Genomic DNA, 12,257 nt, shown 5'->3' with positions numbered 1-12,257 from the left:
AATAGATTTTGCTTTTTATCGTGAAGAGGACTGCCAAAATTTACTGAATTAGAGCATGGGGTTGGGTGATATAGTCAGTTCTGCAGTTTTATAAAGGTCAATTTGATAGCTAAGTGGAGAATGGACTTGAGTAGAGTATAGATTCCTCCTTAAAACTGGGAGATCAGCCAGCATGCTAATGCACTAGTTTATGCATAAGATGATGTCAACCTACACTAGGGTTAGTATCCATGTCATAATAGAGGAGGGGAATGCGTAAGAGAGGTTTTGAAGGTAAAGTCATGAGGATACAGCAACAGATCTGGATATAGTCTGTGAGAGAGAAGAGCTGAGGATCTAAGTTGTAAACCTATTGTGACTAGGAGGATGGTGGTACCTTGGATGATAGGTGATACAGAAGATAGGAAAAGAATAGCGTTTGTGGTAAAAGATAATGAGCTGTAATATTTTAAGTAAACTTTTAAATTGATTCAAATTCAATAAGTATTTATTAAGCTTCTATTATGTGCAACTCACTGAAGCCTTTATGATCTGTTTTTTTATAAACTGTAAGGTACTTATGACTCTATTATGTTATTCTTTGTCTCTTATAGCTTCTAAAATGCAATGTGTTACTTCTACCTAAAGTTCCCTTAATTTTCATACCACAGTATAGGATCTGTTTGGTTCCATCATAATGGCTATTTCAACTTTTCAGAGGATAAAATTGTTATTATTTGTGAAAGATTATAAATTTTTAGCTATTGGTTGTTATTTTCGTTGAGAGCTCCAACAGGCATCCAGATAATTAAAGTCACTCAAAGCTTCTAATTAGACTTTTATACCAAATTTGTATTATTTACTAAGTGCTCGATCTAGTTCTCCTTTCTGATCAGGTGGTCTGTATTATTCTCTGATTACATTTGCTTTTGATTCCTTTGAATTCATTTAATTTTCTCTATGATTCCCTATGTGATTCCTGTATAATCACATGACTGTGACTTCTTCAGGTGCAATGCTACTCTGCCATCCTTTAGCATTCTATCCTATCCTATCATATCCTATTTATTTGAATAAAGTATACTTTTAAATGGTCATGTACCAATCAGGAAACCCATATTATCAATTCTTAATTAATACTTTTGAGGTCAAATTTGCCTAAATACATTTTAATCCCTATTTCACACTACATATACTGATGAATTTGTTTATAGATCTTGGAGGCCTAGGATTTGTTACTGTACGTTTCTTGGATTTTATATTTTGTGCCCCTAAAGAGTTTCTTAAGTAGTATTATTCTTCATATGTTGTGAATATCAAGTGAGGTAATATTTGTAAGGTACTCAGCACAGCGTTTGGAACAATGTAGGTACTTAGTGCTTTTTTTCTTCCTTCCTTCCTTCCTTCCTTCCTTCCTTCCTTCCTTCCTTCCTTCCTTCCTTCCTTCCTTCCTTCCTTCCTTCCTTCCTTCCTTCCCTATCCTTCCTTTCTTCATTCTTTTCTTCCTTCATTCCTTCCTTCATAATAATAAGACCTTTTTCAAAGTGGAATGGGCTACCTTGGGAGGTGATGGGTCTGCTATTCAAAGTCTGCAAGGGAAATCTAGACTACATGGACATAAGGAATACTACAGAGGAAATTCTTAGCTAGTCTTGAAATAGATTGTGTCTTCTGAGTCCCTATCAATTCCGAGATTCTGTGACTATAATCTTGCATCAGTCTCTCTAATCTTGTGTTCTTTGAGGTAAGAAGAAACAGAGGTTAAGGGAATTGACCAAAATCATGAGGTTTATAAGTGGTGAAGTCAGAACTTAATTTCAAGGCTACTAAGTATAGCCATCTTTTCCTGGAACCAAGGTAAAGTAGGCTTCTTTGGATAATTTTGTTAAACTGTAGAGCAGTTTTTCACTTGTATATTTTTTTCCCTCAGATCCAAATGGAAACGAAAAATAGATCGATTAAACATAGAAAATATATTGCTTTAATGAGCAGTCCTAAGAGATAAAAGGAAGATTAAATGATTGCTTTGTTGTTTCCAAATTCTTGGGTATTTACTGGTGTTAATCATGAACTCATTTGCAATAATTCATATTCAACACTGTTTTAATGCAGCAATTAACAATGTTACGGCATGTGCAGAATTATCTTTGTAATTCAACAATAATTAACTGGATTATCATTTTCAAATCCTACTAAGCCAATTTTCATGAAAAAGTACAGGATTATTGTCCATCTTCTATGCTCATACATAAAGCATTGCTTCAAAAGTCATTTTCTTTTAAACCTTTGCTTTTATTGGACCATGGAATTTCAAACTTAAGCAATCACTTAGTCCAACTCCCTGATTTTAGTATACATTTTTTATAACTCAGAAAAAAAAACTATTGAAAGGAATCTGAATGTGTTGTTTGACTGAAATGACTAATTGAACTTGTTAAATATGCTAGAACCAAAATATTTCAGGTAAACTGGGTGAAATGTATGTGTTTTGTAGACACAGGCTAAGGTTCTGGACAGATTGCTAAATGACCAAAACAAGGAATGTGGCAGCAAGGCAAAACATGTGCCATGAGACTAAATGTGAATGTGTCATAACCTCCAAATAGAAGGCCTTCAGTGAAATCTTCAGTGGTTTCTATTCTATCAATGAACACTAATTTTGCATATCAAGATAGAGACAGAACTTTTATTAAGCACTTACTATGTGCTAGGTACTGTATTAAGTACTGGGGACAAAATGAAAGGATGTGAGACAGTTCCTGTCCTCAAGGAGCTTACATTTTAAGGAAGCAAGACAAAACAGAAAAGAGGAACTGGAAAGTAGAATGTAGTTTCTAGATGTCTTGAAATTGATATAGAGGCCTGAAACTCAGCAAAGTACTTTTTTTTTTTTTTGGTGGCGCTGACATTCAGGTCTGCAGACTAAAAAAGTCCTGGGAATTCTTTGAAGATCTGAAAGCCATTAAAACAATGCTTAAATTGACATATCAGTTTCTATGGGCAGAGGTCAATTTTTTTTCTGGTGGAGAGGGAAGTGATGGCGTAAGTGGAAATGGCATGGTTAGAGGGATTTGAGAAGACCTACTATACTTCAAATGTTACAATATGCCATGTACTCTATGAGGCACTGGGTAAAAAAAAAAATCAGAGTTCTCTTTAAAAATATTAAATGATAGATAATCTCTCAAAAATTTAGAAATTTGATCTAAAGAATGATTGTTTGGAACTCAAAAATATAGAAGTAGAACAAATCACAAATGAAGAAAAAGATATAAATTTAATAAGAATTCTATATAAGTCAAAGCCAATAACCTTGAAAACAACATTCACAGAGAGAACTTAGATAGACAGATCACCCAGAACATAATAAATTAAAATAAAAAAAAAACAATCCTGAAAACTACAGTGGAAAAATAACACAAGAGCTATTTAGCATACAATTGAGAAAATGTAAGTTCATCTATTTCCTTTCTGATAGCTTTACTAAAGTTGTAAGGGAGACATCATGGCATAGTAGATAAAGCACTAGACTTGGAATCAGGAAGATCTCAGTTGAAATTCTGCCTGAAGTATTTACTATCTATGCAATTCTGGGCAAGTAACAAACTTTCTGTACCTCATTTCTCATACCTAAATTGAGAATATTGTCAGATGGCTTCTGGGTTCCTTATATCCCTAAACTTCTGATATGATATTGTAATACTGTAGATTTTAGCAAAACATTTGCCAGAGTGACTCACAGTATTCTTATACAAAAAATGGGAACATATAGGCTAAATGAAAGTATAAAAGGTTATTTCAGAAATGGTTGAATGGTCTGATTTTAGGAGCAATTGATATATCTAGATCCATGTAGTCTAACCCTTTCATGTTTTAGATAAGGAAAGTGAAGCTGAGTGAGGTTAAGGGACTTGTCCAAGCTTATGGAGATTATATATATAAGAAGTGAGATTTTAAATATATGTACTCAGGTTCCTCAGTTGTTAGTTAATTTAACTTGGGAGATCTTCACTGGAGTCTTCCAGGGATCTGTTCTTCGCTGGCCCTATTCTGTTTGGCATTTTTATCTATGACCTGAAGATCTTGAGCCTGGAGAAAAGAAGACTTAGGGGCCATAATGTTTATCTTCCAGGGTTTCAAGATGGCTTGTTATGGATAAGAGGGATTGGGTATGTTTTATTTGAGCCTTTAGAAGTAGGATCAATGGGTAGAAGTTACAAAGAGGAACATTTAGACTTGATGTTTGAAATAATTTCTTAAAACTAAAACTACCCAAAATAGAAGTAGACTCTCATGAGAGATAGTTTGTGTGTGATCATTGAAGATCACTAATCAAAAACTAGATGACTGACTGTATTTTGTAATGGTGTGTTGCTTTTCTTAAATGTAAAATAAAGGAGTTGGATTAGATAGCCTCTGAGATATCTTCCAAATCAGAAGTGTTGTGATTCTTTGGTTTTTGGTATGTAATATCCAGTGAGATCAAATAAAAAATAAGAAGATGGCTTTCTGTTAGGGGAGCTTTGGTTAATTATGTAAATGACTTACTATTGAAATTTTCATTGTAATTAAATTCCATACAATTTGAGAAACATTTATTAAACATTTTATGTGTGTAAGACATCAAGTCATTGGGGATACCAACCAGAAGAAAAATGGAACCTGCACTTGTTTCTTCCATTCTATAGGGCAGTTAGAACATTTAAATGGATATATCAATACAATATATTTTGAGGAGGAACAGTTTATAAATAGAGGGAACAGGAAAATGTTTCTGAAAAAGGGAATTTAAGTTGAGTTTTAAAAATGTAGACCTGTGAGCATAGGTTCCCAGATGGAAACACACTATATAGATACAGATTACTCATTTTGATTTTTTCTTGTTGCTACACTTTAATGACTCCGGAAGAAAGACTTTGCACAGCTCTGCTTCACTTAAATCCAATTCATTTGCAAGTTAAGACATGTGATATCATTGGTTCTCTTCTAAAATAAAGGACAAGCAACACCAATGCCAATATCCCAAAGAAATGACAGAGTAGAGCCCACCAAAGTGACTAGATGGCACAGTGGATATGGCACTGGAGTCAGGAAGACCTAACTTAAAATCTGTCCTCAGAAATTCCCTAGCTGAATGATACTGGACAAGTTACTTAACCTTGATCTGCCTCAATTTCCTCAATAGTAAAATGTGTTCAATGATATTTGCCTCACATAGTTTTTAGGAAGTTCATATGAGATATTTGGGAAGTGCTTAGCACAATGCTTGGTCTGTAGTAAGTGCTAATTCTTTTCATTCTTTTTTTTTCACTCATTCATCCAAATGACAAACTTTTTTTTTTTTGTAAATAGCCCAACATTTAACACCAGCTGCTAGACTGATCATGTAATATACTTGGGAAAGGAAAAAAAAAAGAATGTAATTAATTGAATCAAATTGATTATCCCAGTGAAACTTAAAGTCATCTGGTATGAGTAAAGAATTCAAGAAATTAATTTGAAATTAAAATGGAATGGTTGAATCTCCATTGTCATTTGGATGTCTTATAGTTCAACCAATTTTAATAAAGTGCCAACTTTTATCCCAGACTTTGGCATTGTGTAAATAAACATAGGGAAAAAATAATATTAAACATAGAGAATCAAACTATTTGTACCTTTAGATCATCCCTTGGGCAGAGTTTTAAGTAATAAAAGGAGAATATACACAAAAAGAAAAAAGAGACTATGGACTCTGTTAAATAAGGTTCAAGTGTTGAAATAACTACAACTTTAGGAACTGACAGAAAATATTTTCTGTTTCTGTTGTGATTTCAGAGATAGAAAATGTGCCCCATATTCATTCATATTGTGTTTTTGTTTTCTTTTAGAATTCTATATTGTTTTTCTCAGCATCTCCAGTTATTGCAAAATTTTCACCTAAATGAAGTTCATCCTCTGAGATGGATACCAGCATCTCTCAGTTGAAGTATCATTATAAAATTTAAAATCAGAAACAACTTCTCAAAAGTACATTCTTGTCAACTTATCCAGTTTTATTTTTGTTTTTTATTCTGCTTTTCAATGATACACCATAGTCAGACTGATCTAATCTAAAACCCAAGTCTCTCTCTGTGAACACTCTTGAAGAAATTCTGTCAGCTGAGATTATTTTGGTATGCCATGAAGAGATGAATTCTATAGCTGGTATTTTAAAGCATAGTGCCAGAACTATGCTGCCAAAATAAAGCAAAGAACTGAAAAATTGTGTAGTGAATTCAGAGTACTTAGCATGGTAAAATTGAAACACAAATTTGATATCTCTGGAATTAGTAAGAAGCTGAAAATTATTTAGGGCATATGTATAGAAGCACGTGTGTTTCCTTTGTATTCTTGCCTTTATTTTTGTTGATTCTCTCAAGGGAAGCAAAAAAAAAAAACAAAAAATACATGCTGCTAAAAAACTCAACAGGGTCTTCAGGGGATAATGTCATTTAAAAAAACTGAACAAAAAATTGCTGAAATTAGTTAACAAAATAGTTATATAGTACTCTATATTACAGATATAGTAGGAAAAAGAAAAATGAAAAAATATGCATAGATGTACAAGGGTACACATATCAATTGATCTGTGAAATCAGTCTTTCACTGTTTTGTTTATAATAATTTAAAAGACTTTTGCAAGTAGTATACATAGGTTTGACTTGTTCTAATTTTATTCTTTGATTATACATGCTACATGCATATTAACATTTTCACAGTATTTATAGGCAACAGCAATTATTTTTCACTGAATTTCTTGAATTCTTCTATTGTAGAAAGACTGGTACTTCTACACTGTTTTGACCTTTCTCTATTTGAGTTTCTGAGACATCTTTAAATTAGCAGTATGTAGCAGGCAAGTAGGGGGTACAAGTGGATGCTGTGATGAGCCTGAAGCAGGAAAGCTTTGATCTGTTTGGTTTTAGAAATTAGAAAACAAAAAAATAAGGAAATAAGGGAATAAGGGAAAAATAAAAAAATAAGGGAAATAAGTAGAGAGCATAGAGAAGTCAGTATAGCCTCTACAGAAAAAAAAAATCTAACACTTAGAATTTTTTCAAAGTGAAAGAGATCCCTTCATCCAGTTGTGGTATTATAATCATTATAGGTTTTCAAGCAGAGTCTTGATGCCTTCTAAGGAGATGCTGCTGAGGGAAGTCCTAAATTGGGACTAAATCATTCCTATGGTCTCTTCCAAATATGAAATATTGTGATTCTATGAATCCTATATTCATTTTCACCACTAACAAATTACTTGGCTTTTTTGATACTTGCAATAACAGTGGAAGGAGAAAACATGAAATTCAAGGAACACAATATAGGAGTAGAGCCATTATTTGATTATTAGAGTTTAACTTTGTAAGATGAGATCATAATAATAGAACCTGTTATGATGAATTCAGTTTGCATGGCTGAAATTGAAACATTATTGAGGTCAAGAAATGCCTTTACAACAAGATTTTCATTATGAAGTGATATGAAAGTTTTAAGACTTGGGTACAGCAGTCGGACTTAAAGAAAGGTTAAACAATCCCTTCAGATTTCACTGGGTGATAGGTGAATGCCTCAATTTACTGGAGAACAAGTTCTGGCCTTGGTTACTTTCATAAATGAAGTTTCAGAGTCATAGATACAGGAGAGAATTTATTCACTCTATTCTTAATGGATTTCCTTTTTTAATAAGACTGTAGGGAGATACTTTAGGGAGTGATTTCATCACTATTTTAATCTTTCCGTTTCAGTTCAAATGGAATCCATTTCCTTTTCAGAATACATAGTATTTTTCAATTGTGGGCTAGTGAATAAAAGTGATATTCATTCCACAACCCTAGCACAAAAGATCTCTGCAGTAAATGTAAAATATCTTTACATTTTTATCTATTTCAAAGAAAAGTGGTAAATAGGACTGACATTTGTAAGGTTTTTTTAAGTGTAGAAATGGATGAATAAGCTCCATCAATCTTCCTGTCGCATAATAGTTCATTATAATATTTGTTTCTTTGGTTCATTGACAGAGGCTCTACTAACCTTGATTAACTTTTATTTTGAAATCACCAGCTGAACCTCTGAGACAAAATCATTTTAATCACCTTTCTCTTTGGATTTGAAAGAACACAACTCTTGACTCCTTTCTGAAGCAAATAATCCTCCTAATGAGAGGATGAACTCTGCCACAGACCTGCTTTTGTTCTTCAATGGTACATCTCTGTTAATTAGAAATGAGTCAACATCATATGAAAAGAGTTGATACCTGATTAAATTATATTACCTGGAAAAACCAGAAGTGGAGAGTTGACACACCATATCCTTCTGAAGGTACATTCAGAACAATGATTTCTTATTAGTAATAATTGAAGATGTCTCAAGCAATGGTTTAATTTGTACTGAAGATTTTTGTTTCGGCAGAGTTGCTGCTAATTGAAGCATGGTGATCACACTGTCCTTAAAGGATTTCTAGTCCAAATGCAGATTTCACATGTTTCACCCTTGTTCTGTAAATAGGACTTTTTAGCGAATCCTATAAAAATTTTTAACTTAAAGAGAGAAGGAAGGGAGGCAAAATCATGTCCTATGGCAGATTTTGTCTTAAACAATCACTCTGAGGATCTCAATGTGACTCACTTAAGAGCAATTTAGACATTGTATGAGTGGTTCTGCAATATTAAGTGATACTATATTTATTTCTTTCATAAACATGTGCATAAAAATATACAGCCTGCAGAATTTTTAAGTCATAATTGAAAAATACCTGAGATAGTCTACTCTGTAAACTATTTTTCAAATAGCAGTAGAATATAAATTGTTCAAAGAGTTCCTCTATTTCATGTATATTTATTTGATCCCTGTAGGGCATATTTTAAACAATAAACTTCTACAAACATATGAAAGGACAAAATAAAATTAGTAGTCATCTTTGTAATTTTTCTTTCTGCATACATATGAATAATGCATATTAATGCTTCTTTACTTTTATCTTTACCTATTCATCACCAGGTACAACAACAGATATTCCCCTCCTCCCCATTCCCCAGGAATAATCTGTCCAGATTCCACAAAATATCATTCAACTTTGGAACAACCAGAGGCCAATTATAACTGTGCTATATACTTACCAATCATCTCTGTGGGATACATGAGTAGCTGTGGTCAGGAGAAGAGGTATTCAAAAGAGTAATTGAATTTGCAATGTGTAATGATATACTTAAGCCCCTGAGAGTATGAAAGGATTACCTGAAATAATCTATTGCTGTGAATTATTGCCTTGAAATTATAATAGACCTCCTAAGCACTTGGTGTTTAGGGCTGGGGGAAAGATAAAAACAAAAACAAAATCATGATGTGTTCAGGAAGACATGAGATTTTTTCTCCTTTGACAATTCATTATAATGAATAATGATGCATTGGATAGTGTTGCTATTACTGTATGCAACATCCTCCTGTTCATTGTATATCAATTTATCTCTATCTTTCAGGTTTTTCTGAAATCATACTGCTTGTCATATTTATAATACAATGATATTGTATTATAATCATATACCACAATTTGTTTAGCTATTCCCAATTAATGGGAATCCCTTTGATTTCCAATTCTTAACCACCACAAAAAGAGCTGCTAAAAATATTTTTTGTACAAATAGATCCTCTTCCTTTTCTTGGATGTCATTGGGATATAGACCTAACAATGGTATTGCTGGATCACAGGGTATGCACAGTTTTATAGCCATTTGACCATAGTTACAAACTATTCTCCAGAAAGGTTGGATCAATTCATAAAGCCACCAAGAGTGCATTATTGTCCCAGTTTTCCCACATTCCCTCCAATTTTCAACATTTTCCCTTTTTTGTCATATTAGCCAATTTGAGTGAGGTGATATCTCAGAGTTGTTTTAATATACATTTCTCTAATCAATAATGATTTAGAGTATTTTTATATGATTAGAGACAGTTTTTATTTCTTCATCTGAAAACTGCTTTTCATATCCTTTGACCATTTATCAATTGGGTAATGACTTGTATTTTAATAAATTTGACTTTGTTCTCTGTACATTTTAGAAATGAAGATTTTATCAGAAATACTTGCTGCAAAATTTTTTCCCAATTCTCTACTTTTCTTATAATTTTGGTTGCACTGATTCTGTTTGTGCAAAACCTTTCTAATTTTATGTAACTAATGATTACTATATCTTCTTTGGTCCTAAATTTTGAGTCCTGAATTCTACCTTTGTCTGTAAATCTGACAGATAAACTATTCCATACTTTCTTAATTTGAATATGGCATCAGCCTTTATGTATAAATCATGTACCATTTTTGACATTATCTTGATATATGGTATAGTTTGTGCCATATTGTTTTCTAGTTTCCTCAACAGTTAATGTCAAAAATAAGTTTTGTTTTTTTGTGCAGGCTTGTTGATCTTTTTGAAACATTCATCATGCTTGGGTTTAGGGAGAGCTTGAAGAGGCTGAATATCATGTGAATTATATCTTCTCCTATTCTGCAGCAGTGGCAGCAGCAGCAACATCAGGCATAAGCAGAAATCCCATCAACATTTCTTTGTACGGATGAAGGGGGTAAGTTGACTTGTGAAATGTTTGTTTTCTTAATAGGTCCATAAGCATCATTTGTTCACAATTTCTGAAAGGAAATTTTGAATATGTATTTCCTGTTAGCATATAAATAACTGAGTTAGGGCATTCTTTCACAAAAGCAATCTACTGTGGGCTAGAGTAATATTTTTCCATCATAAAAGTAGGTAAGATGATGCAATTGTCTTTTCGTTATATTTATGATATTCATGTATCCATTATGTATATTATGCTGATTATGGGATTGTTGGTATGCATTTGTTTTTTATAAAGGTTCTGCGTTTGCTATATAATTTGGATCTGCACAATCTTGCTTTCACAGAAAAATCTTGTAAAGAACCTGCACAGTCTATCTGCCAAATATGATAAAAAAGGAAGTAGTGAAGATGTACACCAACATGATCTGGGGGGTCAAGTGGTCACTGGGTTCTTTTTTTTTTTTTAATAGAAGACACCTAAGAGTCAAAAAGTGCAGTGTTCTTCTGTATACCAAGGATAAATAAGTACTTTTCAGTGGTGCCTACAGTATGAAAAAATACATTTCATTCCCTGGTTTTAGGTTAAAGAAATGGTTCTGCTGACATTTTCACCTGGTGTGTAAGTGAAACAGAATTACTTGCAATTTATATCTATAAATGTCTGGAGGTCATTTTTGAAAAGAAGAGTTTTCTGGATTAAAACATTTTTGTATAAGCAACAAGTCAAACACAGTTATCTGAAGCTTTATAAGGTTCAAATATTAACATGCATTATCAGGATAGTTAATTAAACTTTATTATTTAAAGGCCATGTTCATTCTGTTAGGGAGGTTAAAAAACTTAATACTTTAATTCTGTATAAAAGTAATAATGTGTTTTTGTTCTCAAAGCTTGGGTCTTTGGGTGTGTCATATATTAGATTGCTACGGTCATTTACTATAATGCAATTTGTACCTAATCTATTCCACTGATCCACCAATCCCTTTCTTAGCCAGCACCAGATTTTTTTGGCAATTAATGTTGTATAATATAGTTTGAGATCTGGTATGGCTAGACCACCTCCTTTCAATTTTCTTTCATTAGTTCCCTTGATATATTTGAGCTTTGTACTTCCAGATGAATTTTATTATTTTTTCTAGCTCTATAAAATAATTTTTGATAGTTTGGTTGGCATGGCACTGAATAAAGAGATTAATTTAAGTAGAATTGTCATGTTTATTATATTTGCTTGGCATACACATGAGCAATTAATATTTTTCCAGTTGTTTCAATCTGACTCTATTTGTATCTTTTTGTATATCTGGAAAGTGTTTTGTAGTTGTTTTCATATAATTCCTGGGTTTGTCTTGGCAGGTAGATTCTCAAGTCTATTTATATTTTAAATGGAATTTATCTTTCTATCTCTTGCAGCTGGACTTTGTTGATAATATATGGGAATGCTAATGGTTCATGTGAGTTTATTATTTATTCTGAAATTTTGCTAAAGTTGTTCATAATTTCAAGTAGTTCTTGAGTTGATTCTCTAAGAATACCATCTTATCATCTGCAAAGAGTGATAAATTTCTTTCCTTATAGTCTATTATAATTCCGTTAACTTCTTTTACTTCTCTTATTGCTAATGTAATAAAAATGACAGTTCTACCTAAATTAATTTATTTATTCATTGCCATACCAATAAAACAACTAACAATC

At 32.6% G+C, this 12,257-nt stretch overlaps 1 long non-coding RNA gene across 1 annotated transcript in view; it reads left to right on the top strand.

Annotated features, from left to right (window-relative positions):
* The first annotated feature begins 299 nt into the window (after nt 1-299).
* Nucleotides 300-12,257, top strand: part of LOC140524163 (uncharacterized) — a 35,126-nt gene continuing 23,168 nt past the window's right edge. Inside the window, exons 1-4 of the long non-coding RNA XR_011973587.1 lie at nt 300-388; nt 8,059-8,316; nt 8,995-9,159; nt 10,503-10,572. This is a non-coding gene — a long non-coding RNA (uncharacterized lncRNA). The remainder of the gene's footprint in view (nt 389-8,058; nt 8,317-8,994; nt 9,160-10,502; nt 10,573-12,257) is intronic.

The sequence above is a fragment of the Notamacropus eugenii genome, chromosome 2 (genome assembly GCF_028372415.1).
Source record: "Notamacropus eugenii isolate mMacEug1 chromosome 2, mMacEug1.pri_v2, whole genome shotgun sequence".
In the NCBI taxonomy this organism is placed as follows: Eukaryota; Metazoa; Chordata; class Mammalia; order Diprotodontia; family Macropodidae; genus Notamacropus; species Notamacropus eugenii.
This window is presented reverse-complemented; position numbering and strand designations above follow the sequence as displayed.